This window comes from Ambystoma mexicanum, chromosome 4p (genome assembly GCF_040938575.1).
Source record: "Ambystoma mexicanum isolate Mex_15411 chromosome 4p, UKY_AmexF1_1, whole genome shotgun sequence".
NCBI lineage: Eukaryota > Metazoa > Chordata > Amphibia > Caudata > Ambystomatidae > Ambystoma > Ambystoma mexicanum.
In genome coordinates, this window is record NC_090927.1 from 1,179,855,153 (window position 1) to 1,179,878,624 (window position 23,472).

The following is a 23,472-nucleotide window of genomic DNA, read 5'->3' on the forward strand; positions in this document are numbered from 1 at the left end:
GGAGAAGAAGATCTGATTGTCGATGGCAAAGAGGTGTTAAGAGACGCAGAAGGAAGAGATGAGTCTACAACAGGAGGTGGCGTGTAGTGCGAAACGAGTCAGCCCAGGACTGACCCTTATGCATGCCCTCCGGACGGTGGAAACACATAATTGTTCTCAGAACTTGTGGAGATCCATAGTTGAGTTGTGGGGGTGTGAGAGGTTGAAGGGGCACGCTGGCGTGTGATAATCAAAGGGAGTAGCCAACGCAGTGCCGAAATGAACAGGGGCAAGTTTAATGGAATTAGCAAGTGGGGGAGAGAGGGCTCGGAGAGGAGTCCTGACTTGGTCAAGGAAAGGAAACATGGCGTCGGGTTTGAGTTTTCCTTTGGGGGTGAGGAGCAGGAATAGAAGGGCAGTGGAGACAGTGAAGCCAATAGGTGAGTGGTAAGAGCATGAACTATTAACCGAGTGCAGAGGACTAAAGGTAGGAGGATAGGGACGTAGGATCTTACGTGTTGCCTTGAATGTGGGTAGGAGGTTGTGTTGGTTGACCAGATAGCGGCCAGAGATAGTGGTGTCCAGGTGTTGCCGATGGGCCTTGGTCTTGTTGGTGAGGTTGAGTTCACCCATGATGAAAGAATGGATATTACTTGGTGGAATTTCAAGTAGTACATTTGTTGCCGGGCACCTTCAATACTAACCACTGAATTATATTTCTTCTATCAACCTCAAAAGGTTCAAAGGTGGGGTCATCCTGACAAGCATGATTTGAACCTCTCCTCTGCAGATTATGAGGAGAGCTCTGCAGAAGACATTCATCCGTCTTGTAATACCACTTTTTTCCTATTCAAGTAGGTCAGTCTTGACACGGCGGGACGAAATTGCATGGTAAATATACATTACTTCATGAGATGTGCCGGTAGGTATACAGTATAGAAATACTGCAATATGATTGGAACTTTCTCAGAGAAGGCAAAGCCATGAACCCTGCACACACCTGTAAAGACTCTACAATGACAGGGCGCATCACATGTTTCAGGCACTGCTAAACAGCCACCAGAGCAGCAGGTCTCCAATGGGTGCAGAGTGTTTCCATTCCAGGTTTCGACTCAGTGGTATGGTCTTCCATCCTTCATCAGGGAGCAGGTCACCCAAACAACCTTTCCCTAACGAACTTAAAACTTGACTATTCCATCAGACGTCTGCATACATGCCAACATTATCCGTTCCATTTGGGAGATGGTACACCAGTCCTGGGTGTAACTTTGCATTCTGGGACTTGTAGTCCCGGGATTCTCATTATAAATCCGAGACTGCAAGTCCCAGAAATTAAAGTTAAATCCAGGCCTGGACTATTTTCTCCTGAATGGAATGGCTAATTTGGGCATGTCAGCGCCTCTGGAGTCGAGTGTAGTGCCACAGATAGAAAGGCCCACCTTAAAAGGCTAGACATTGTTACGGTCAGATGACCTTTCTCGCCCCTGTTAGTGACGTTGGAGAGGAAGTGAGGGGACAGCAGATGTTCAAAAGTAGGGCAAATGAGGTCAAATAATGCAGAAGACAAAGCTTTGCCAGTGGAAGAGCCATGGGTGTGACACCACATTGATATACGCTCTAAAAAGAAAGGATATTAGTAGGCAACACGTGTTCTGTGTTGCTTCAACCTAACTAGCTTGGGACTGTGTGCTGCGGTGCTTCAGTTGTCCTAGTTCTACACCACACGCGCTGATACCTTTTTGAATACATGGGTCATACTAGACAAAAACACTAAAGAAAGTATTTATTGAACAATGTGTTCATTTTTAAGTTTTGAATCATAGATGTTGTTCATTAGTTGAGCGCATGTATTGGTACAACAGCGGCAGATGGAAAAGACGCCCTTCTTGTTGGAACATCAGGAAAACACATAGCTAAACTAAGATTGCTCAAAACAACGCCCTTAGGGTCACCACGGGTCTCTCACGTAGAGACCAAATCTCAGGACTCAGGAGGCAGGTCCACTGGCTCCCAATTAAGCAGAGAATCATCTTCAGGACCCTGGCCCTTACCCACAAGTGCCTCCATCATCTTGCCCCCCCCCTACCTGGCCCAGAGGATCAACAAACCTCTCTCCTCCAGGCCAGCCAGAACGCCCTACACAAACCTGGTACCGTCCCAAAAACCAACAAAAGTTGTGCCGGAGGAAGCAGCTTCCCAACACAGGCTGCTCTCAACTGGAATGCCCTACCGCCTCACATCAGGAGCATTGAAAACTCACTCAGCATTCCATAAGGCAATCAAAACTAGGCTTTTTGTCTGATACATTTGCTTAAACCTATTTTGACCACCACAGCACCTGTAACCATGCAACGGTGTCACTGGTATGTTGTATCTAATCCTCCGTGGGCTGTATTCATGTAATTCAGAATCAAGCCCATCTGAGTATGTTGTAACCAACCTTTACCATGTCTAAGAATTTTCCATGGGCGGCATTCATGTAACCCAGAATCAGCCTTCCTAAGCTCATTTTAGCGCCTCTATGCCCATGGGCTGCAGTGCGCTTTACAAATCTAAATAAATAAAAAGGTGTGCAGCATGAATATACATCCGCCTTAGTTCATTGCCATCATTCCCTCCTTTCGGATGTTTCTGGGATTGTGATCGCAGAGAGATGAACATCCTGTGTGTGCCTTAGTTTCAATTCTATGACAAGACAGGAGGCTCATATTATGCAATACAATCTTTACTCTGAAACCACAGCAGCAAAGAAAATACTTTTACAAACAAAAAAGTTTCCACAACAGAACTAGATAGAGTTCAATGTCAATGTATGGGGAACTCCCCAAACCATCATGGAGGACAGGTCATGCCCTGCAGGGGACCAATGAGCAGGGACCCTCTTCTATATATGTCCATTACTCTAACCCCAACCCCTCTTTCTTTGCTGCTGACACCACAGAGCTAAGTCACCCCTTTCAGTTGTGTCTTACATTGTTTGTCAGTAGTAGGCTTTATTAGTTTGAATATGGCATATATGGTAAATATGTGTTAATTACCTTTTATTATAAAGGAATTTGTGTATTTGATACAATGTATCTGGATAGCCGCGTGCGGCCGTTGGTTTCATTTTGGTGTCTTTCAAAAAGAAAATATGTATTATGCTCATACATCTTGTTTCAGCTGAAGCAGTGGTGCAATGGTTGAATTTCGGACTACAGTCCATGAGGTTGTGAGTTCGAGGGAGCTCTCTAATTTATTTCTTCTTTAAAAATTTCTCGCGCTTGTAAACTCAGGTGTTTCTAGTGCATTAATCAACTCGCTCCCGGCGAGAGCAGTGTTGTTTACACTGTTCCCTCTTCATTTCGCCTGTTTGAATTCGTGCCCCTTGACAGATTTATGGTCACCTGGGGATTCCAGGTGCTGCAGGCTTTGGGTTCGGCCTGCCCCTGTGGCTTATGTTTGTAACAAAAGCCTCTGTTTCAGTACTGAGCCAAGTTAGCTCAAATATAGAGCTGCAGGTCTCCCATGCAGGAAGACCCGGGTTCGCGGCTGACCAGCGCATGTTTATTTGTATATTTTAAGATTAGATATTTTAATTGTTATATTTTAAATAATTGTATTTTACAGTGGAGGTATTTGATTGTCACCTTTTTTGCTCAGTTGAGCAGGGATTTCCTAATGGGCATTTGGTTGGTTCATGACTTCTTCAGAAAGATTATAGCACAAACATTTTAATAGTAAAAATGTGGTTTTGTTAAATGTTTGTAATTTCGTATCCCTGGTGACACAACACATTTCCTTACCTTTAGTGCTGGAAAGAAAGAATGTTTACTGATAGACTGTGGGTTTGTTAGGTCAAAGTCTGACCATCCAGCGCAAGAGCCCGATGCACTGCCAGTCTGCAGTTTTATTTTATTTTCTTTGTTTATTTATTCATTTACTTATTTCTTAAGTTATGTGCTTTGCCTTCACTGTAGGTGCCATAAGTTCGGTTTCAGGTTCAGCCTGATTCTATTGCGAGGTTACCCCCTCGTGTACTGCTGATTATCACACCCTGCTCGGCCGAGCAGTTGGAGGTGCACTTGCTCAGTGTATCCTACCTTCAACTTGACAGTTTTCTTTCGTTTGGGTTATCTTCCCTGGAAAGGTGCAGTCACCTGCTCGGTGGCAAGGTTGCCTGGGGTTTCTGCGAGGGGTCCCCTTGTATACGGCTGTGTCCACACCCTGCTAGGGTGAGCAGTTGAGGTACACTTGCTCAGTGTTTCCTCCCTTAAAGTGGGCAACTTGGGTAATTACCTTAACTGGCATGCACCATAACCTGCTTGGTTTCAGGCTCTGCCTGAGTTCTAATGCGAGGTTACCCCCTCGTGTACTGCTGATTATCACGCCCTGCTCGGGCGAGCAGTTGGAGGTGCACTTGCTCAGTGTATTCCTTCCTTAAGGTCGGCAGCTTTGTTTAGGTGCTGCATATGGCTGACGCCATTGTTTGGTCTTGTAGGCGTGCAGTAACCTGCTCGGTTTCAGGCTTCGCCTTGTTCCTACTGCGGGGTGCTCCCTCGTGTACTATTGTTTGCCTCACCCTGCTGGGGTGAGCAGTTGAGGTGCACTTGCTCAGTGTACGCTTTGATAAACAATATGTTTAAGTGTTGACTGGAACACATTTGCGTTTTTTCAGAATTGTCAGTGGCCCAGAAAGCTCAGTGAGTATCAGCTTATATAAGGGCCGGGGATTCGGTCCCCTGTGAGGGCGTAACCCCTCTTCTTTGGATATTTTATATATATTTCATATATTATATATTCTTTATTTATTAAGTGCTTTAAAGAAAAGAGTGTGGAAGTGGTTGTAAACAGACCCATATGGGGTTGTACCTTCCTCTCTAACCATCTCTCTGGTGTTATCATTCATCTTTTAGTTAAAAATTCTGTCACCCTTTACCTTAGTTAGTTTCAGGACAACTCAGTCCTTTCCTTAGGTTTTGATTCCCGACCTCAATTGCTCCACCCAATACCAGTGCTGATTAAGCTACAGTATTTTCTCTCAACATGAGGAAGAATAAAGATGATGCGTTATGCCTCTATTGAGGTCTGTAGGGCTTAAGGCTCTCTTTAGTGGGGACGTTTGTTCTCCCCTACTTTTGTCCCATTGGACATTCCTTATTCTTTTGGTTCTGGTGGAGACAGGGTCAGCTCGAGGGTAACCGTTCAGTTTTTTACATGACAAGTTGAGCAACCATGTTTTACTTGGATGGAGTGTTTGGAAACACTTGATGGTATCAGTTAGACGAGTTGCCAAATAATAACTTGCTGGCGCCTGCCTCATGTTTTTCCTCCCAAAGCTTGGCCTATGGTTCAGCTAACCGTCTAACAGTGTGTTGCAACTTCTCCTCTGCTCGAGGAGTACACGCAGGCTTCTGTACCCTCATGAGCGTTGCTTAACCTCTTTAGAGTGCTGTTTTCATATCCGTGCTGACCGTTCTGATACAGGTTCCTAATTTTGGAAAGGTCTACATCAGTCTTTTATCCTGCTGAGATCGATAAGTGAACACCTCACACCACACAACGCTCGTAGTAGTGTTAAGCACCACTCATATACCTGAGGGTTCGTAGTACTGTATAAGTACTGTTTTGCTATGGACAATGTGCTTAGTTTTTCCTTCCCCTGATTCCCTTAGTGGCCAGTCAGCCTCACATGAATACAGTGACTCAGACCTCAGGGTTGGAGGGGACAGTGGTCCCAGATTTCTTCTCAACCTTGCATTTACAGGGCATTGGTAATTATCCAGAGTTCTTTCCCCCTCATTCCCCTTCCTGCCATCCTTGGGGGAGATTGCATCATAATATTACACCTCTGGGAGTATCCAATCGTTTCAGTTTTTTCCTTTTTACAGGAGTTCTGGCGGGTGACCAGTGCAGACTCGCACTGAGCATTTCCCTCCCGTCTGTTAATTTCCTTTGTGCTAATCTCTGGTATTTCAATAAGTTAACTGGAGTCTGTCCAGTCAGGGGATTGGTTAGAGGCGCTAGTGGGTATTTATTTCTCTTAACGGTGTAAAGCGGGGCTTTAATGTGGTCCTCAGGGTAGTTTTCTTTCTGGATTGCAAGGTTTTTCCTTTGGATAAGTGGGGGAGGTTTCTCCTCTTTTGGGAAGGCTCAATATCCCTTGGTGGGATAGAGGGGTCTGGGAGTGATACTATCCCCCATCCACGTTATGACCCTCTATCACGATGCGTTCCAGAGTCTATACATTAACTTTCAGACGGTGTCTGCCGCTACGATTACCAGAGTGCTGGGATATATATTTGGTTGATGACTTGATTATCATAGTCACCTGCATGGCAGGTGGACCTTTGGGTTTTTCACAAGAGTTTGTTTGCAGTAAGGTGCCAGCTCAGGGTGCTGTGAGCTTCAAAGATCTGCAAATTGGCTGAAATATAGGTTGGACCTCTTCTGGTGTACACCTTCAGTTTAACCATTTAGTGATCAGTTCTTTGCAGTTTAGAGTCTTGCTAAGATTTTGGAAATTTGGTGTCCTCCTTCGGTTACTTTTGATCCGCTAGGGGATTTATCACCAGGGAGGAGGGATCAAGGTTCAAGCACCGGGCATACCTACAAAGGAGTTTAGATATCACTATAATGATAGTGATTGGATGTCGGATACATTTTTTCTTCTTGCCAAGTTTGGCCTCTTAAGGATCAGGTTTATAATATCTGCCTTTTGTCATGGTAGCAGAGTCCTTCATCAAGAGTTCGGGAGGTCTGAGGGTCTCCGTGTTGGCGGTTTGACGGGTTAGCTTCTCAGGTGGGGCCCTCTCTTCCATTCTGCTTCTGCCTCCAGAAGACTTCCCTCCTTAGTATACACATATGTCTGAAGACAATTGTAGATTAATTCTATTGCTTTTCAGCTCCGCTCAGGATGGATTGTCCTATTACAAAATTTATAAAAATGATTTTTTACTCCCATTTTACCCTTTTGAAGATTTGTCTTTCCCTCTTGGTTCCCCAGTGTAGTTCTGTGACATGCCCTGTTTCTAATGCGATATCTTCCTTTAATGCATGGGATGGAACCTATAAGACTTTCACCCCTATGGGGTACTTTTCTTTATCACCAGGAGAGCTAGGTGTTTGTTTTCATTGGTTTGCTTTCTAGGTCCCCAAAAATGGTACGAATTTAAGTGTTTTGAATATTTGATTGAACAACATAGGTGTTTATTTCAGATGGTTTTGTCCTAACCTATTAGTATAGGAAAACTTTGTTCAATGTTTTCCCCTCTTTTAACCAGTTGGTTTTGGTGGCCTGTAAGGAACGCTGGATTTGGCACATTCCTGTTTTTCTTGCAGTGGATTTGACTTTGCCTTATAAGACAGCTTTTTGGGCAATCTAGTCTTGGGCAATTCTCTGATTGGTCAACAGATTGATTTAATGAAAGCATTTAAAAAATGTTTCCTTTCCTATTATTTTATTATATTATCTATTATATTGGATCATTTTGTACGTACTAATGAGATGCAAGGGCTTTGAACTTGCATAATATGAGCCTCCTGTCTTGTCATAGAATGACTAATCCCCCACACTAACGTGAGATGGGGGTTTAGATTCTATTAAAGACAAGGAGGCGATTATTATCCCTCCCACCCACCCTGAATATGATATGATATGATATGACAATTGTGATACGCATGTACACAGGTGGTTCAAGTGAGAACATTCTTTGGTTTGTTGTTCTTCCCAACCACCCACCCTTCTTGCTTGTTGTTCTTACAGGTACGAGTTGAGGTTCTGCTCAGGAGTGTGGATCGCAGTTACAAGTTCTGGAGTGCGTGATTTCGGCCACGAGTTGAGGTTCTCATCAGGAGTGTGGCTCGCAGTTACAAGTTGTGGAGTGCGTGATTTTGGATGAGAAGTCCTATCCAGAAGAACTTCGGCATAGATTCAGGCTGCGGGAAGGTGGAGATCTCCAGTTTCGATGGATTCTTTCTCCGCGCTACGCAGTTCAACCGTTTCATTGGACTTCTGGTGCAAGACAGCTGCAGAAAGAGGGGTTGGGGTTAGAGTAATGGACATATATAGAAGAGGGTCCCTGCTCATTGGTCCCCTGCAGGGCATGACCTGTCCTCCATGATGGTTTGGGGAGTTCCCCATACATTGACATTGAACTCTATCTAGTTCTGTTGTGGAAACTTTTTTGTTTGTAAAAGTATTTTCTTTGCTGCTGTGGTTTCAGAGTAAAGATTGTATTGCATAATAATCGCCTCCTTGTCTTTAATAGAATCTAAACCCCCATCTCACGTTAGTGTGGGGGATTAGTCATTGGCTGCCTCTGCTGTCAATCTAACGGAAAGCGTCCGAGGTAAGCAGGCTTTAAACAAATGGTGCTTGTTTAGCTCTCCGTTTTTGGACTGAGGTGTAGACCTCTTTTGTGTTCACTCCTTTAATGGCTGCTGTCACTCGCGGTTCATGGTGTGATGATGTCCATGATTCCTCGCTTTATGAAGCTCAGCTGGGCACTCGAGGAAGCGCTTAACCGTCAGCATCATCCAGAGACTTTCACGTATTTTACAGAGCTCGGTCGCAGGGTCACTGCAATTCACATCCCTTTTTGGTGGATATTTTCTTTTCGTGCTTTGTTTCCATGGCGATGATATATTTATGTTCCCCTTTTATGGAAAACCAATCAGCCTGCTGGCACATTCCCTCTGCATTACAGGCGAGGAGCTCGCCCTCCGCAGCTGCCTGTGATCAGCAGGGGAACCGGAAAGACGGGAAGGGCGGGTTCATCCGAATCTTTGCAGCAGGACATACCGTCCAACTGCCGCAGAGCACGGGGCCAGGAAGTAAAACACGCTGCACCCGTTACTCGTTGTTACGCATTGTTTTCAGCATTAAAAGATGCATTTGCAGGTAATTGACAGTTTACTCAGAGGAGGGTTGCACTAAATGCCCGACTAAATGGTACGTACATAGGCGGCAATGCGCCGCCTCATTTCGACCGTCATACACATAAAGCACACATTCATTAAATAAACGGATGCTTCTCCCCGGACTTCATTCACCCTTCAATCTCTGCATCAACAAACCCCACCAGACCACGCGGCACATATGTGTACTCCCCCCTTTTTCTATACCATTCAAACAATGTGCTCTATTGAGGCTCCAAAACAGGTGTGCTCTGGCGTGCTTGGTGGGTACGTGGCGGGTGATCCCATTGAAGCCAACGGGGACTAAATGCATCATTGACTGCTCGTAAAAGGTTTTCCTGGGTTGCTGAGTCCATTGTATTCTATGCATACAAGAGCTGTGTTGACAGGGTAAACCTGTGTCCAAAGTGACGGACACCCTCCAGATTACGGCAGTTCATCGGGATGCTTGTGAAAATCCTTACTAACTGAATTTTTCTACAATTACATCTTATATGAACCAACCTTCCTTCCTTCCTTCCTTCCTTCCTTCCTTCCTTCCTTCCTTCCTTCCTTCCTTCCTTCCTTCCTTCCTTCCTTCCTTCCTTCCTTCCTTCCTTCCTTCCTTCCTTCCTTCCTTCCTTCCTTCCTTCCTTCCTTCCTTCCTTCCTTCCTTCCTTCCTTCCTTCCTTCCTTCCTTCCTTCCTTCCTTCCTTCCCTCCCTCCCTCCCTCCCTCCCTCTCCACAGTGCTTTAAAGTGCATCACACAAACCCAGGTACTTATGAAGTTGGAAGACACCAACTATGGTCCTGGGGGTGTGTTGGCCACCTTCCTAGATTGTTCATGCTGCTCCGATGACCAGTACATTAAGCAAGGTAGTGCAAAATGATCTTGTAGTTCTGGTGCTAGAAATCAAGAGGACCACTAACGAGTCACAAAATAATATTTGCAAGCAAGACCTGAGAGGTGTCTTCCAGGCTCGCCAAAGGATAAGCCACGAAAAAGCCCTTTAATGCAGGGGTGGTCTAGGTAATTCAAGGAATGGCAGAAGAGGAGTAGTTGAGTTTTCCCTCTTCCGTGCCGTAAAATCTATTGCTTGCTGCTACATGTATGTTCTGCTCTTACAAATGCTCCAGCTATTCATGATATGATTGCACTTCATAATGTCTATGTTACGTGTATTACTGGAGCTGCTTTAAATCGACTTCAGACCCGTTTCTTAACACTCTCCGTCCTCACAGTTATTGCACGATCCACTCTAACCGATCATCGGGTTCTAGAGGTGGCCTTCAAGTCATTTTCATCAACCGCTGCCGGATTCCTTTAGTTGACATATTCTTTGACCTTCTTTGGAATTTCTTTCTTTTTCCTTACCATTTCTTTCTACTTCCTCTATATATTTCCTCTGTATATTTTCAATTCTCTTATGTCCTTCCAGCTGAAGCTGGCACTACTAGCTAACAACTTTGTGATGTTTTAACTTCTAAATCCGTGGCTCATTATAAGAATGTTTTCAGCTGATTTTAATGTATATTGTAATGATTCTGTCGATTCTTTACAGAATCTTTGTTCCAATACTTTAAAACGTCTCCAAATTGTGTCTTGTCCCACTCACCGATTAGGCAATACCTACTTGGAATACTTTTTCTTCTTTGTCAAAATATGACGTTCTGAAGCCTTTTCCTTGATGAAAGTCAATTCCTACTCTGACGGCCCCCTTCCGGCACTTATCCAATCACTGGGCCTCATTACGATTTTGGCGGTAGCCATGCCGCTATTGGCAGCATGGCTGCCGCCAAAATCGGGTCCGGGTTTCCAGAATGGGGAATTACCGGGCCATTCTGAGTTCGGAGGGCCCGGTAATTCTTCCCTCCTGGAACCCGGCATGGACCTTCCCCATTCCCATTTCAGCCCCCATAGATTACGAGCGGCCCGTTGTTTGCTCCCTCTTCCCCTCGCGGGACCCGGTAAGCACACCTGGTTTGACCAGACGTTACTTACCGGGTCCCGCGAGGGGAGCTTGTAATGAGGCAGAACGGGTTTAATGGGTCCGCCTCCTTTAGCGGGTCCCGTTAACACGCTCCTCCTCACTTGTAATGAGGCCCACTGTCTTCTTCGGTACAATCAATATGGCTTCCGGCCCTGGTGCAGGACTGAAACAGCTACCCTTCACATGTTTGACAACCTTATGCATGTTCAGGTTTCCAGAGGGACCTGTCTTCTTGTTCCAGTTGATCTGGCAGCTGCATTTCACACTTCAACCATGAGGTGCTGATTAAACGCGTTTTCACTCATATGGGTATGTGTGGCCCTTTCCTGGCCCGATTTTCCTCTTTTTTTGCATGATTGGACATGTTTGTGCAGGTGTGCTCTGCCAGTTGATGCCACTTCCCGGTATGCTGTGGGGTCCCTCAGGGTTCGATCTTGTCATTGTCGTTGTCCTTATTGTTTACCATATACATAGAACCTATGGGGGATCTGGTGACAGGCATGGGCTTAAATACTTATCTATTTAATTGTTATGTTATAATGCCCCTAATACTGTACCTGAGTTCGGCTGCGTGGATCCGCGATTCGAACCTCTGTTACTCTGCGTGGTCTTGCTTCCAAGACCAGCACGTTGCCCCTGTGCTAACCTCCGTTCACGAGCTACACCAGTACGCTGATGACATGCAGGGCTATCTTAAAGTGTCATTCACCAGAAGACGCCATCTGCCTTAGGAACTATCTTAGTCCCATCGAGGATTGGATCTCTTTACCATCTCTCAAACCTAACCCTTCCAAGACTGAATTTGTTTTGGTACCTTCATCTGCTATTTCCCCCTTCACTTTTGCAGGAGTGGCTTGGTCCCCTCTCTTCGCAAGGCATTACTCTGATTTTTGGCATTCTGGAGGTCAGGCACATGGCTTCTATTCTTATTTCTCCGAAAGGCTGCGTTTCTTAGTCCACCTTTTAACCTTACTGAGAAGTGGGATATTTATGGGGATCAAAGGGTACTCTCTTTGATTTTATATTTCCCGATATAAGCATTGCCACCTCTCCAGCCTTTTCAGATGCTGCCCCTCGATCCTGGAATCCACCTTCTGCTTCTCTTCTTCTTTCTACGAATCTGGAGTTTGGGAGGGTCCTTTGAAATGGTTTAAGGTCTTTGCATCGAAGATTTTCTAACGAAAGTAAAATGCATCGAAAGTTTTCCAATGAAAATGTTTCCATCAAAAGCATTTTTTTGTATTTTCTTTTGGGGGGGGGTGGTCCCCCCTCCAACCGGCCGTTTTTTACCCTTAAGATCCGCCCCAAACAAAATTAACCCTTTACCCCACAAATACATGCATTCGATGGAAACATTTACGTTGGAAAACTTTCAATGGAAAAAGTTTTGTTGGAATCTTTTTTGATGGAAAGACTGCTTACCCTTTGAAACGTATTTATTGCAGTATGCTTATCAGTAATTATATGTTATGTTATGATGATTTATACCACGCACCGCTGCCATTTGCATGTTCTCCAGGCGGTCACATGGCTCTGTAAGAAATGGGGGTGATGCTGGTTAATTTGCTTCTTTTTTGTCTCTATTATTTTGTTCTGCTTTTAATGTATTCATTGCAGGACATTTGCTTTGTAAGATTTTCCCTATATGTTGTTTTGTTTGATTGCATATCTGTTGGCTGCACAGCACTCAGTTGCCCTCATTCCAGGGTTTCCCTTTGTAACATTTCTAAATAAAAAAGAAATAACAATACAAAATCTATTGTAAAATGTATTTTGTATGAAAGGGAGAGAAATCGATGAAAAAAAGTGTTTCAAATATAATTAATCACCAGTCAAAACCTCTGCTAAAATTAAAATATGCAGATAAAAAATGAAATCAAACTAAAATAGGTCAATGCGGGTTGTATTCTGCAGGCTGGAATTTCCCAACCTGGCAAGATAGCTTGAGGGATAACGTGTCTGCTGCCACGATTTGTGTGCAACACAGGGCACAGGCCCATACACCAAAGCAACCAAAGAATTTCACTTTCACTAATGCACCGCACCATCCAAAAATGACCAAAAAAACTCTACAATTTGCAGTTCATGTTACTTTTTTAAAAAATGTCATTGTTTATGGTTAAATAACCTTTACAAAATGTCCACTATACAATCAAAAGCAATACAAACCAATACATCAATGAATGTTGAAAAAAGAAAAAACACGGAACAATAACAGTGTTAAAAGAAATTGACTTGTACAAAATATAATACACTTTAAACTACTCAGTATAAAAGAGAATTAAAGTCACTAAAACGTATGTAAACAAATTCGATTAATTATTCATCAAAAATAAAATGTGTAATTTGTAAAAAAAAAGCACAAAAGTCATTAGTTCATACTCCAGTGCTACCATGTCATATTACATTTTACTAAACATTGAAAAAGCCGTACCTCAGGTGGTAGGCACTGTGCAGTGAACAATGTCTTCCTTTTCACAGCACTCTGCTATGGTCAGAGCTGTGTTAATCTAGCAAATTGGCCCCTTTGTGTGCCTAGCCCTTGCCCGCAGTGCAGCATGTCCCATGAGGAGGGAAGAACCTGACCATGAATGGGCCGGCGGCAGTGCTTGCCATGGCACGTCCCTCGTGGCTCCAGCTCACTTGAAGGCCTGTGTTAACTATGTGACCGAGACTCTTGCTGCTATGTTCTTTTTACATGGTAGACTGCAGCTTTGCATCAAGTGTAGAATCGTGTTTAGGCTTTGGCTGATACAGTAGGTGTTGCTTTAGCGAAACCCATGGAGCAAAAACGACTAGTACTGATGGTGGAAGATGGCAAATGCACCTCAATACACGGACAACACGGAGAAGACAGTTTATAGGTACTGGTAGCATCCCATTAATGCTTAATGTGATAATAAAGAAACAAATTATAACACTCAGGTATATGTCATAACAAATATATTTAATATCTGGACATCCAATCAAATAGTTAATATGAGGCAGATAAGATATCCAACGTGTTTCAGATCTATAAAGATCCTTCGTCAGGGAACAATATGCCCTCAGGATGTCGATCATAGATCATACATTGGATATCTTCACCTGCCTCTTAGTTACTGTCTGATTGTATGACCAGGTATTACATATATTTTGTATAACATATATCTGATTGCTATAATTTTCTGCTTTATTATCATACCGATGCCATAAGAATATTTCTTTGAAATGCTGTTGTGCTCGGCACTAGTGTGGGATGCTAGAGTACCTGGAATATTTCTTCTCGTTTGTTTTCTTGTCTGAATATCACACAGTGCAAGTGGGACTACTGGTTTGACCCAAATAATTGCCTTGATGTTAATTATTATTGCCCTAAGTATTGTATTATAAAGGGTGGCGCTCATTTATGACCATGTAAATATCTATGAATACACATTTGCCTTAGTAACGTTTAATTATTACCCTCTTGGCATGTTTCTGGCATTGTTATTTGATGAAAGATGAACATTAACAATGGAAAGAGTCCCGGATGTCTAGGGTTCAGTTAACAGTGTGTGTTTTGCTATCCTTTTTGGAGGGGAAGTGTGTGCCTGTTTTGTGTTAGTTCTTCAAAGATTATCTGTAGTATTGGTTTAAAACTTACTGCTGTCCTTTAGTTATTTATTTATTTATTTAATTTATATACAGGAGGACCAATGCTCTTTTGATCACAAAAGAACATACAATAAATAAGAAATCAGATTTGAGAGCAAACAGTAAGCTTCTTACAATGGGGTGAATTTGAGGGTCATTCTGACCAGATTGTGGAGGGGAGTAAATGGAACAGTCGCCAGCGACAGTACGTAAGTGGTCATAAATAAATTAAGGACAATGAACATTGGGCATTTTTAAGTGCAGGTAGGTGGTACGGCCAGCTGTGCCTGGTATGTGACCACGATTGGTGAAGTGCTAGAGTGGAGGCAGAGGACATGAGGGACAGAGGCAGGTTACAGGCGAGGGAAAAATGTAAGGTAGCAGCCAGATGAGAGGTAGGTCAAGAGGGTAGCTAGGAGGCGAGGAGGTAGGATTTACAGTGGTGGCTTACTGTAGATAGATTTGTGAACTAGGAGAATAAATTAAAATCTGGCCCCGTTTTGCATCATCAGCAATCCAGTCTTGAGAAAGTATGAGGACGTAGGTGTGAAGTGAAGGAGTTCAAAGAGAGTCCTGGAAGCAAAGTTAATGATCTTGTCGAGAGGATAGAAAATATAGTTGGGGGACCAAAGAGGATGTTGGCACAGTAGTCCCGTTTAGAGAAGACAAGAGTGGTTAAGAGATTCTTGGCTGTGTTGAAAGGAAGGATGTGCCTGATTGTGAGGAATTCGACCATCTACACTGTGGATGTGCTCTCACCTGAGCTTTTGTGAAATTTTAAATGAAATTGATTAATGGTAGATCAACCTCCAGAAAAGGTGTGGGGCTAATCTGCACACATTTTCCTATGCTCACTGCACGACAAACGCATAGATCTGTATAGTAGACTAGGTGGACACAGCCTACAGGCGCAGTGCGCCCTGTCATATTTAGTTGTGGTCTGACAGGTAGAGTACACAATGCATCTCCAGAAGGGGGATGGCCAAACCTTCCCTCGGCCATGGCCAGCCTGGTTAATTGACAAAGGCTCTATGGATCTGCCATGTCCTCTTGTTGAGCCCTGTAGCTGGTGACAGCGATTTTGCATACCATTCACAGGGTAATTCAAACAGGCTAATATGGGCCCTGGCTGCAGAGGCTAACAAAGAAGACAGGAAACCCCAACAACCATTCATATGTACTGTGTCAACCTGAAGTCAGCTCCCACCCTCAGTATCGATTGACAGTGAATTGTCATGTCTTGGACTGCTTGTTTAGAGTAGTCATCCCCGCAGGGGGACCCCATTCAAAAGGTATGAGTATGTGGTTTGAGAGAGCCAGAAAGTCTGGTCTCATAGCAACTTCAAGGGATACCTGCCACTTTAATCAGGATCCACAGGGAGCTCCTTTAACCAGAGGGGACCTTTGATCCACAACAGACAGGAAGATGGGTGGGATTTAGTATTGCATGTTTTCAACCCTTTACCTTTTTGTTGCAAAGCACATTAGTTAATTAAGGCAGTTTTAGCCTGCACCAATCCCTGCGGGCCATTTGGCTTTAAAAGAGGGCCAATCCCCTCTTTTGGCAGATCATCTGAAGACCTTGCAAGGAGTAACAAGAAGAACTTATCATTGGACTCTGGCTGAAGGTACAATCTGCCTTACATCTTCCGCCAACGAAGGAAGGCCGGGACCTCCAAGAGGGAAGCAAGACCCCTCCCCAACAAATCTCCCAGGGAACACAGGCACATATCGAATCCAGAGGACCCTCCAGCAGCTTCAGAACCGGTACTCAGCCAGCACACATCATGCCTTGCTAGGCTCTGCAGCAAGCTTCCTAGGTGAGAAGTGCCAGGGAGTCTCTGAACTAAACCAAGAACAAGGTAGCTGCCTGCAATACACTCCTCAGTTTTGGGCCGTCTGCCTTAAAGGATGACACAAGCCAAGTGAAGAAGCTAGGAGAAGTCCATCGACAAGCACCTACCGACGTCTGCCTTAAAGGACATTTTCGAGCAAGTCGAGCCCCTCGAGCTACAATCTACTGCACCGCTGACTGTTGTTACACTGCAGTCGCTAAAGCCGCAGAGACGCCTCAACCATCGACCAGGCAACAATTCCTGACCCCGAGCCACCATGTAGGCCAGTCTGCAGCCGGCCGGCCATCCTCACTCGCTGAACTGGTTGCCTGATACCCGCAGCTGTCTCCCACCTGGAACTCTGTCACAGAAGCTGCAAAGCACCCTGAAACCGACTCGACCCTGTTGAGCACCCTGAACACCAAAAAGCACAAGGTACAGTGTGGTTCTGTCCCCCTGGTCCTTCTCAGAAGGCCCCTAGAGACATGTATGACCCATTGCTCCCTTTGTGCTGAAACCAAGTATCCTTGAACTGTTGAGATTATTTACTATACAGACTACCATCCTGTCAGTATCCAGAGTGCATCCCTTTTCCTTCTTTGAAACTGTCTGTCCTCTGCATTCCTATACAGGGTGGGTTGTATTTCCTAGTGTACTAGAACTGTCTGTTGTGATAATATTAAGGTAGATATTTTCATACAACCTTGACTGGAGAGTTTCTTTTATCATTGGGTAATACTTGTATTTTCACTGTGTTGCAACTAACCAACAAACCACCACCTTTCAGAGATAAGCCTGCCATTCCGTCCACATTATCAAAATTGGACCAGGTTTATAATTTGCTTGTGTTTCCAATCTGTTGGATCCCTTCTGGTATACAAGAGGTGTGGGACTGATTGATGATTTTGAAACCGAAATTCATCCCAGGACCACTGGTGCCCCAGAAGTTGATTCGTCACACTGATTTTCCTAATATTTAGGAGGTTGAGGCGAGCTGCTCTTCCTGTTTTGGAGATGAAAGTAGAGAAGGAATAGATGACTTTGAGGTTCCAAGCTGAAGAAGAGTAGGGGAGAGTGTCAGGTGGGAACTGGATAGGCAGAGGAATAGATGAGAGAGAGCTTTTGGCAGGGAAGAAGAGCACCTGTGTTTTGGTAGAATTTAACATCAGAGAGTGCAAAGTCGTCCAATATGTAATGCCAGAGAGACAATTGGACATTTTGATAGAGAGATCAGAGGAGAGTTCAGGAAAAGAGAAGAAGATTTTGGTGTCATCCACAAAGAGCTGGTAGGGGAACCCAAAGGAGGAGAATAGGGCCCCAAGAGGAGAGGTGAAGAGTGTAAAGAGGAACAAACCCAGGACAGAACCTTGTGGAACACAAACAGTTACAGGAGTGAGCTGGGACATGTTGTTGTTCCAGGAGACAGAGAATTGACAAGGTGCAAGGTAGGATTCAACCAAGGCAAGGGCTCGATCTCGAATACCAAGAAGAAAGAGAGTATTAAGGGGATCAGAGTGATTGACAGTTTCAAAGGCAGTGGACAGGTCTAGAAGAATTAGGATAGAAGATAAGTGAGAGTGCTTAGCAGAGCCGATGAAGTTGGACACATTTATGAGAGCAGTTTCCCTGGAGGTACAGGAGCAGAAACCTGCTTGTAGGGGTTATCGAAGGTTGTGGAGGTCTAAGAAATTGATAAGATGGTTGAACACAACCCTTTTGAAAATTTTAGAGTAGTGCAGAAGGAGAGACACAGGGTGAAAGTTAGCCGGTAGGTATCGGGACAGCCCCTTGTTTTTTAGGAGAGGGATGACCGTGGCTGTTTTGAAAACAGGGGACAGCAAGTGGAATTGGAGAAAATGTTGAAGAGTTCAGTGAGGTGAGAAGCCACTAAAGGGGCAATAGGCTTTACTAGCTGAGGAGCAAGAGAGTCAGATGGGGCACAAGAGGGGTGAGACTTCATCAGTAGAGATAAGACTTCATCAGTATCAGTGTGACTAAAGTGGGAGATACAGACAGAGGATGATGTTAGAGTAGGTAGGGTGTAAAATGTAGGAGGAGGGTGTGTGAGGAAGGTCAGGAGGGAGTTTCTCTAATTATTCAGTGAGGTCATTTGCTGTGAGAGTGGAGTTGATAGTCATAGAATTAGGTGTAGTGAGGAGTGAGTTTAGGGTGCCCTCTAGCCGGTGAGGATGGTTGGAGTGAGAGTCAATGAGGGTTAGTTATATTTCCTTTTTCGCTCTATCAAGAGTGGACTTGAGAGAGTTCAGGGCAGAAAGGTAGAGTTGCAGGTCCTCATGTGAGTGGGTATGCCTCCATTTGCGCAGCAGCCAATGCATGTGTGTGCAGAGAGAACATTTGAATGGGGTAACACATGGTTGAGAATGCTGAGACTTAGGGGTGAAAGTAAGCAGTGGCAGGTGAGAGGAGAATGAGTCATATAGTAGGGATTGGAAGATGGAGAAGGCAGTGTTGGTTGAGGAGGCATTGGGTGTGAGTTGGGATAATGAGAACTGTAAGCCAGAGAGAAAGGGGGGAATGGCAGAAGGTTTACATTTCTTTTAAGTGATAGGGGAAGCAAATGGCGAGGAAAGGTAAGAAGGTGGAAATGAGATGGCAGTGGAAACAATTGAGTGATCAGATATGGATGGTGTAACAGTAGTATTAGTGGCTGAGGGATAGGTGGAGATGAAAAAAGATACAAAGAGTTACCCGGGTGTGGCTAGGTATGTGGGGGTGGACCTTTAATTACCTTAATCCAAAACAAGCCCACCACTTAAGAAGTGAGTACACAGTTGTACATAAAGTAAGTCTATTGTACAAAGCTCCAGGGAGAAGTTAGATGGTGGTGCAGGACCAAACTAACCCAAGTCTCAACAATATAACATCAGTTGGCAGTTTATATACTTTTGCAGCAAACAAAAAAACTCCTAAACACTTTTATTAACACACACCCCCAAAATCTGATTGGACAAGATCTCTTCAAAGAAATCCCATCTTTCCCCAATCCATTAATTTTCATTATGCAGGCTTATTTTCATTATTATCTTCCGATCATATGCAAAACACACCTCTTTTTGGGATTGGTTGTAATAGGTACTGATGTTGGTGCATTGTTTCAACATTAGTATTGAAAACATAATTCAGTGCTAGCAATAACTGTCCTTAAACCTTTAACTTTAAGTATGATTGCACATGGTCTCGCTGGCGTATTTTAGAAAATAGATGAAGGCCTGCTTAACCATTATTTTCCTTGAACTCTAGATAGCCATCTCCATAAGACAGACGTCTGGCACCTTAATCTAATTTATAGGACCACTTTCAATCTCTGATGACCTATAAAAATACTTAACCATCAGACCCTGGCCTCGGGCCCTGTTTACTACCACCAAATAAATGACTAATCCCCTCTAAACATTTAATACAAAGCGTCAGATAACCTCTGTTCTCTTGTAAACACTGTGAACCTTGCCCTGTTCGCATAACCTTATTACTAGGTAACCAATTCTCTTTCCCATCAAGAATGTTCAGGCTACTTTTAGAATGCCTGTGTAACAACTAATTGTTGAATGAAAACCATCGCCTGTATGAGTTTGTGTTTGTGTTGTATTTACAGTTTTAATATTGCATCTTCCTACGTGATTCATATGGATTTGCAACACTATCCCAGTTTTGCTGTCATCCTCAATATGGTGTGTGCAACATAAATTCTTCACAATAAAGGGGACCCTCCTTGACCACCCTGACAGGTAGGTTATGGATAGAGTGGAGAGCATGGTCACTAAGAAAAGACTAAAGTTCAGATTTCTGAGAAGTGGTTGGAGAGGGAAAGTTAAAGAGAATGAGGTGATGTTTAGTGGAAAGAGAATCAAGGAGTTGATTATCAAAGAAAGGTCCAGTGGGACCTGGAGGGAGATAGATGGAGATGATGTGAACCAAGGGACGCAGAAGAATAGTAGAGATGGCGAATTCAAAAGAGGTAGGAGAGGATGTGGCATTGGAAATTTGTGAGGCATTGAGGCAGGAAGAGAGTAGGTGTCCGATACCTCCACTTCAGCCAGTCAGTTGAGAAGAGTGAATGAGGGAGAGTTTTGAGTTGTGTCTGCCCGCCAGAGTGTCAGATGGAGAAATCCAGGTTTCAGTGATAGCAAGAAGGTCTAGAGGAGGGAAACGGGAGTGAAAATAGTCAGTGATAAAGTATGCTTTGTTGGCATGTGGTTTATTGGAACATTTGTGGTTGCACTTGACATTTGACTGCCAAAACCTATTGGCGTTGTCAATGCGTGTACTTCTTATCAATGTACAGTGGCATTAGATCAGCTACTAATGCATCTGCTGACTTCATGCTTCTATTAAACGCCAGAAAGTAGACTCTATATCCCTGATTTATGGAATTATTTGCGCATTAAAACGCACATTTGCGTGCCATTCTGCACGAAAATCCCTGTTTGTGGTATGGGGATTTTCAGGAAGAATGGTGCGCAATTGTGCAAATTATTCCATGAATCAGGGTGCATGCTGTGTGTACTGTTATGGCCATTACCACTGCAGTCAGGAATACACAGGGGTGGCGCCAACCATCGGGAAGGGAAGGCTCAAGCCCTCCCAAAATATTGACAAAAGCATTGTCAGGCAGCAACAGACGGAGCCATGAAAAGCTGTCTGAAGCCTCGCCAGCAGCTTCCCTCACGCTGGAAACAATAACTGTCTTTCACACACACTATTTCAGGCAGTGTTTTTGTAATACAGGGCGGCCACAGCAGACACCATAAAATGTGATGATTTATGTGTGCACTGGACCTAGTCTGTTATCAGTTGGCACTGCCTTCAAGGTTAATGACTGGTAAATTGCACTGCCACTGAGACATTTGCATTTCAAAGCACAAGTTGGGTTTTGACTCTGGTACCTGCAAAGTAAATGCCATTTTAAAATGCATCTCTTTTTTGAAACTTTGAAATGTTGACTAGACCATGAGATTAACTTATGAAATGCACTCAATAAATCATTGTGTGGCATTTTGCATGTCGTTCACATCATTAAGAGCAAAGGGTTGCAAGCCTGTGTCAAACAATTTAGTAACACAGGTGACTTAACAGTCTATTCTGGGAAGTGTATTGATGTCTTCAAAGTAGAAAACACAGTGTGCCGTTTTAAACAAACTCAAGTTGTCCGGGATCAGGTGTGAAATAAAAAGTCACTCCTTGCTTTTGGGCTCTCTTCATACTGCATTATGGTACTTGTAGTCCTTTACTTATAATCTTGAACAAACTTACAGGGAATGTGCAACTATGCCAAATGGCATTTTTAAAGAGGCTAGGGCTGTGTATTACCATGCATAATCTTTTCTGTGAGCCGTTTCATCACCATCTGCTTCTTTGGTGTGAAATGTAGGCAGTGTGTTTTGTTGGCATTACTAGGTTTTGTTGGCTTTTTAATTGTTATCCTTTGTAGTTGTGGTATTCTCCTTTGCATGCAGATTACTGTCGTGCGGCAAAACATGGGCAAATTAAGGCGCCCCTGTCAAACATGGTGGGAAAGGGCAAGGTGGCACATTGGAGACATGTTGAACGTAAGGGGCATTGTGGTATCAATCTGAATGCCCTTTAAAATTGTACTGTAAGCCCCTGCCCCCCAAAAGTGTGCTGCTGGCTCTGCCCCTAAGAATACACAGCTGTTACACAATTCAATAATGAACAGGGGAGGAATTGGGCCAGAACGAGACCGAGCTGCGTTCCTGCAAGAATGTTCTTGCCTGAGCGTCTTTCTGTGGAGACATGAGGCCCAAACTCCCCAGGTTGAGGAAGCTCTCTGCCCCTTATGTCTTGGGTCTCCTGACTACTGAGATTTACTTTGCATGCGGCAACGTACAACTGATTTTCAAGTTGCATCTGACACGTGCCCTTTGCCCACCCGGGCAGACCAAGCATGAGTAATAAAGCAGTCCTTCTTCTTCTCAATTATCAGAGGCGCTTCCCCATCCTAAAGGATGATGTGCACCAGACCCACCAATCAGTACTTAGCTCACATAAACTCACAACTCCTCCCACCACCCCCTCTGCCTCACAAAATCCAACATCACACTGCTCCTCCTCCTGCCTCTCACCCCGTCCCCTCCCAGCAAAGCCCTCCCACTCAGCTCAGCAACACCCAAGCTATATTTATATCTTGTAATTTGCAAACATTTTACTATTATGATGAGTTTTTTTGATAGATGAAATGAGCAGCATATCCATTTTTTCATTACATGCTCAGAAGGAATGCATGATTGAATTATTATCATGGACATGTTTGATAAATTGGCTGTCCTTCTTATGTTCCCAGAATGCACTTTGTTTGTATGCAAAGGAATCAGCATCCAACATTCAGGACACCTGCATTATTGACCAACTAGCTCCATCCCTCAGTCCCACACACACCACTCTGTCACTCTGTCAATCTGCCCTCCCCCATCCACCCTCCAGTGTAAATACTGCACTTATTGGGGCATCGTAATCCTCACCACTCAGGGCTGACAAAACCACAAAACACTTAAAACTTGCAGGTGGGGTTCCTGCCCCCTAACATGATCAAAGCAGGACTTAATGCACCACTTCGGCTCTTCCAGGAGCTACTCAGCTGGGAGACGTAGATGTTTCTAACCTTTCTGTGTTAAAAAAAGAAAACACAGAGATCAGATGAAGAGGAAGAGTGTCTGGGAAGACGTGTGGCTTTAACAATGCTTCAGGGACTGGTCCGTTCCTTCAGAACCATGGAATTCCCCACCCCCACCCCCACAGGGACCACAACATTCGGTTAATTTCTCAGCTTTAAAAAAAATTACAGCAAACTTTCAAAATAAAAAAGTTTGTTTTGCTTTTTTAAATCCTGCTTATTGCAGAGCTGATGTGGTCAAGTAGCTGAAAGATTGGTGGTTGCTGCAGGGCCCTTGCATCCTAATCCAGGCTTCGCCACTTGAACAGGTAGGGTGATCTTTGGCACAGCCCTTTATCGCCTCCGGCCTCTTTTGCATTTTCTGCCACAAAAGGGGGCGCTCGAAGGCAGGGTAACCACAACATTAAATGCTATGCACACAAATGGGCAAGACATGCATGTGCATGTTACTTTGTGGGTGTGCACATGTTTTTTTTAAATGCACTCTAAAGGCTGGGATTAAAGCTCCTAAATGCGGGTGCTTTGA

General features: G+C 44.1%; 1 protein-coding gene and 1 long non-coding RNA gene across 2 annotated transcripts in view; both read left to right on the top strand.

The window, feature by feature from the left end:
- Positions 1–23,472, top strand: part of LOC138452669 (putative nuclease HARBI1) — a 546,510-nt gene that overhangs the window by 246,162 nt on the left and 276,876 nt on the right. The gene's annotated exons all lie outside the window — the stretch shown is intronic.
- LOC138453716 (uncharacterized) lies at positions 2,892–8,207 on the top strand. The gene is made up of 2 exons (XR_011260503.1): positions 2,892–2,998; positions 7,724–8,207. It is a non-coding gene; the product is annotated as an uncharacterized lncRNA (long non-coding RNA).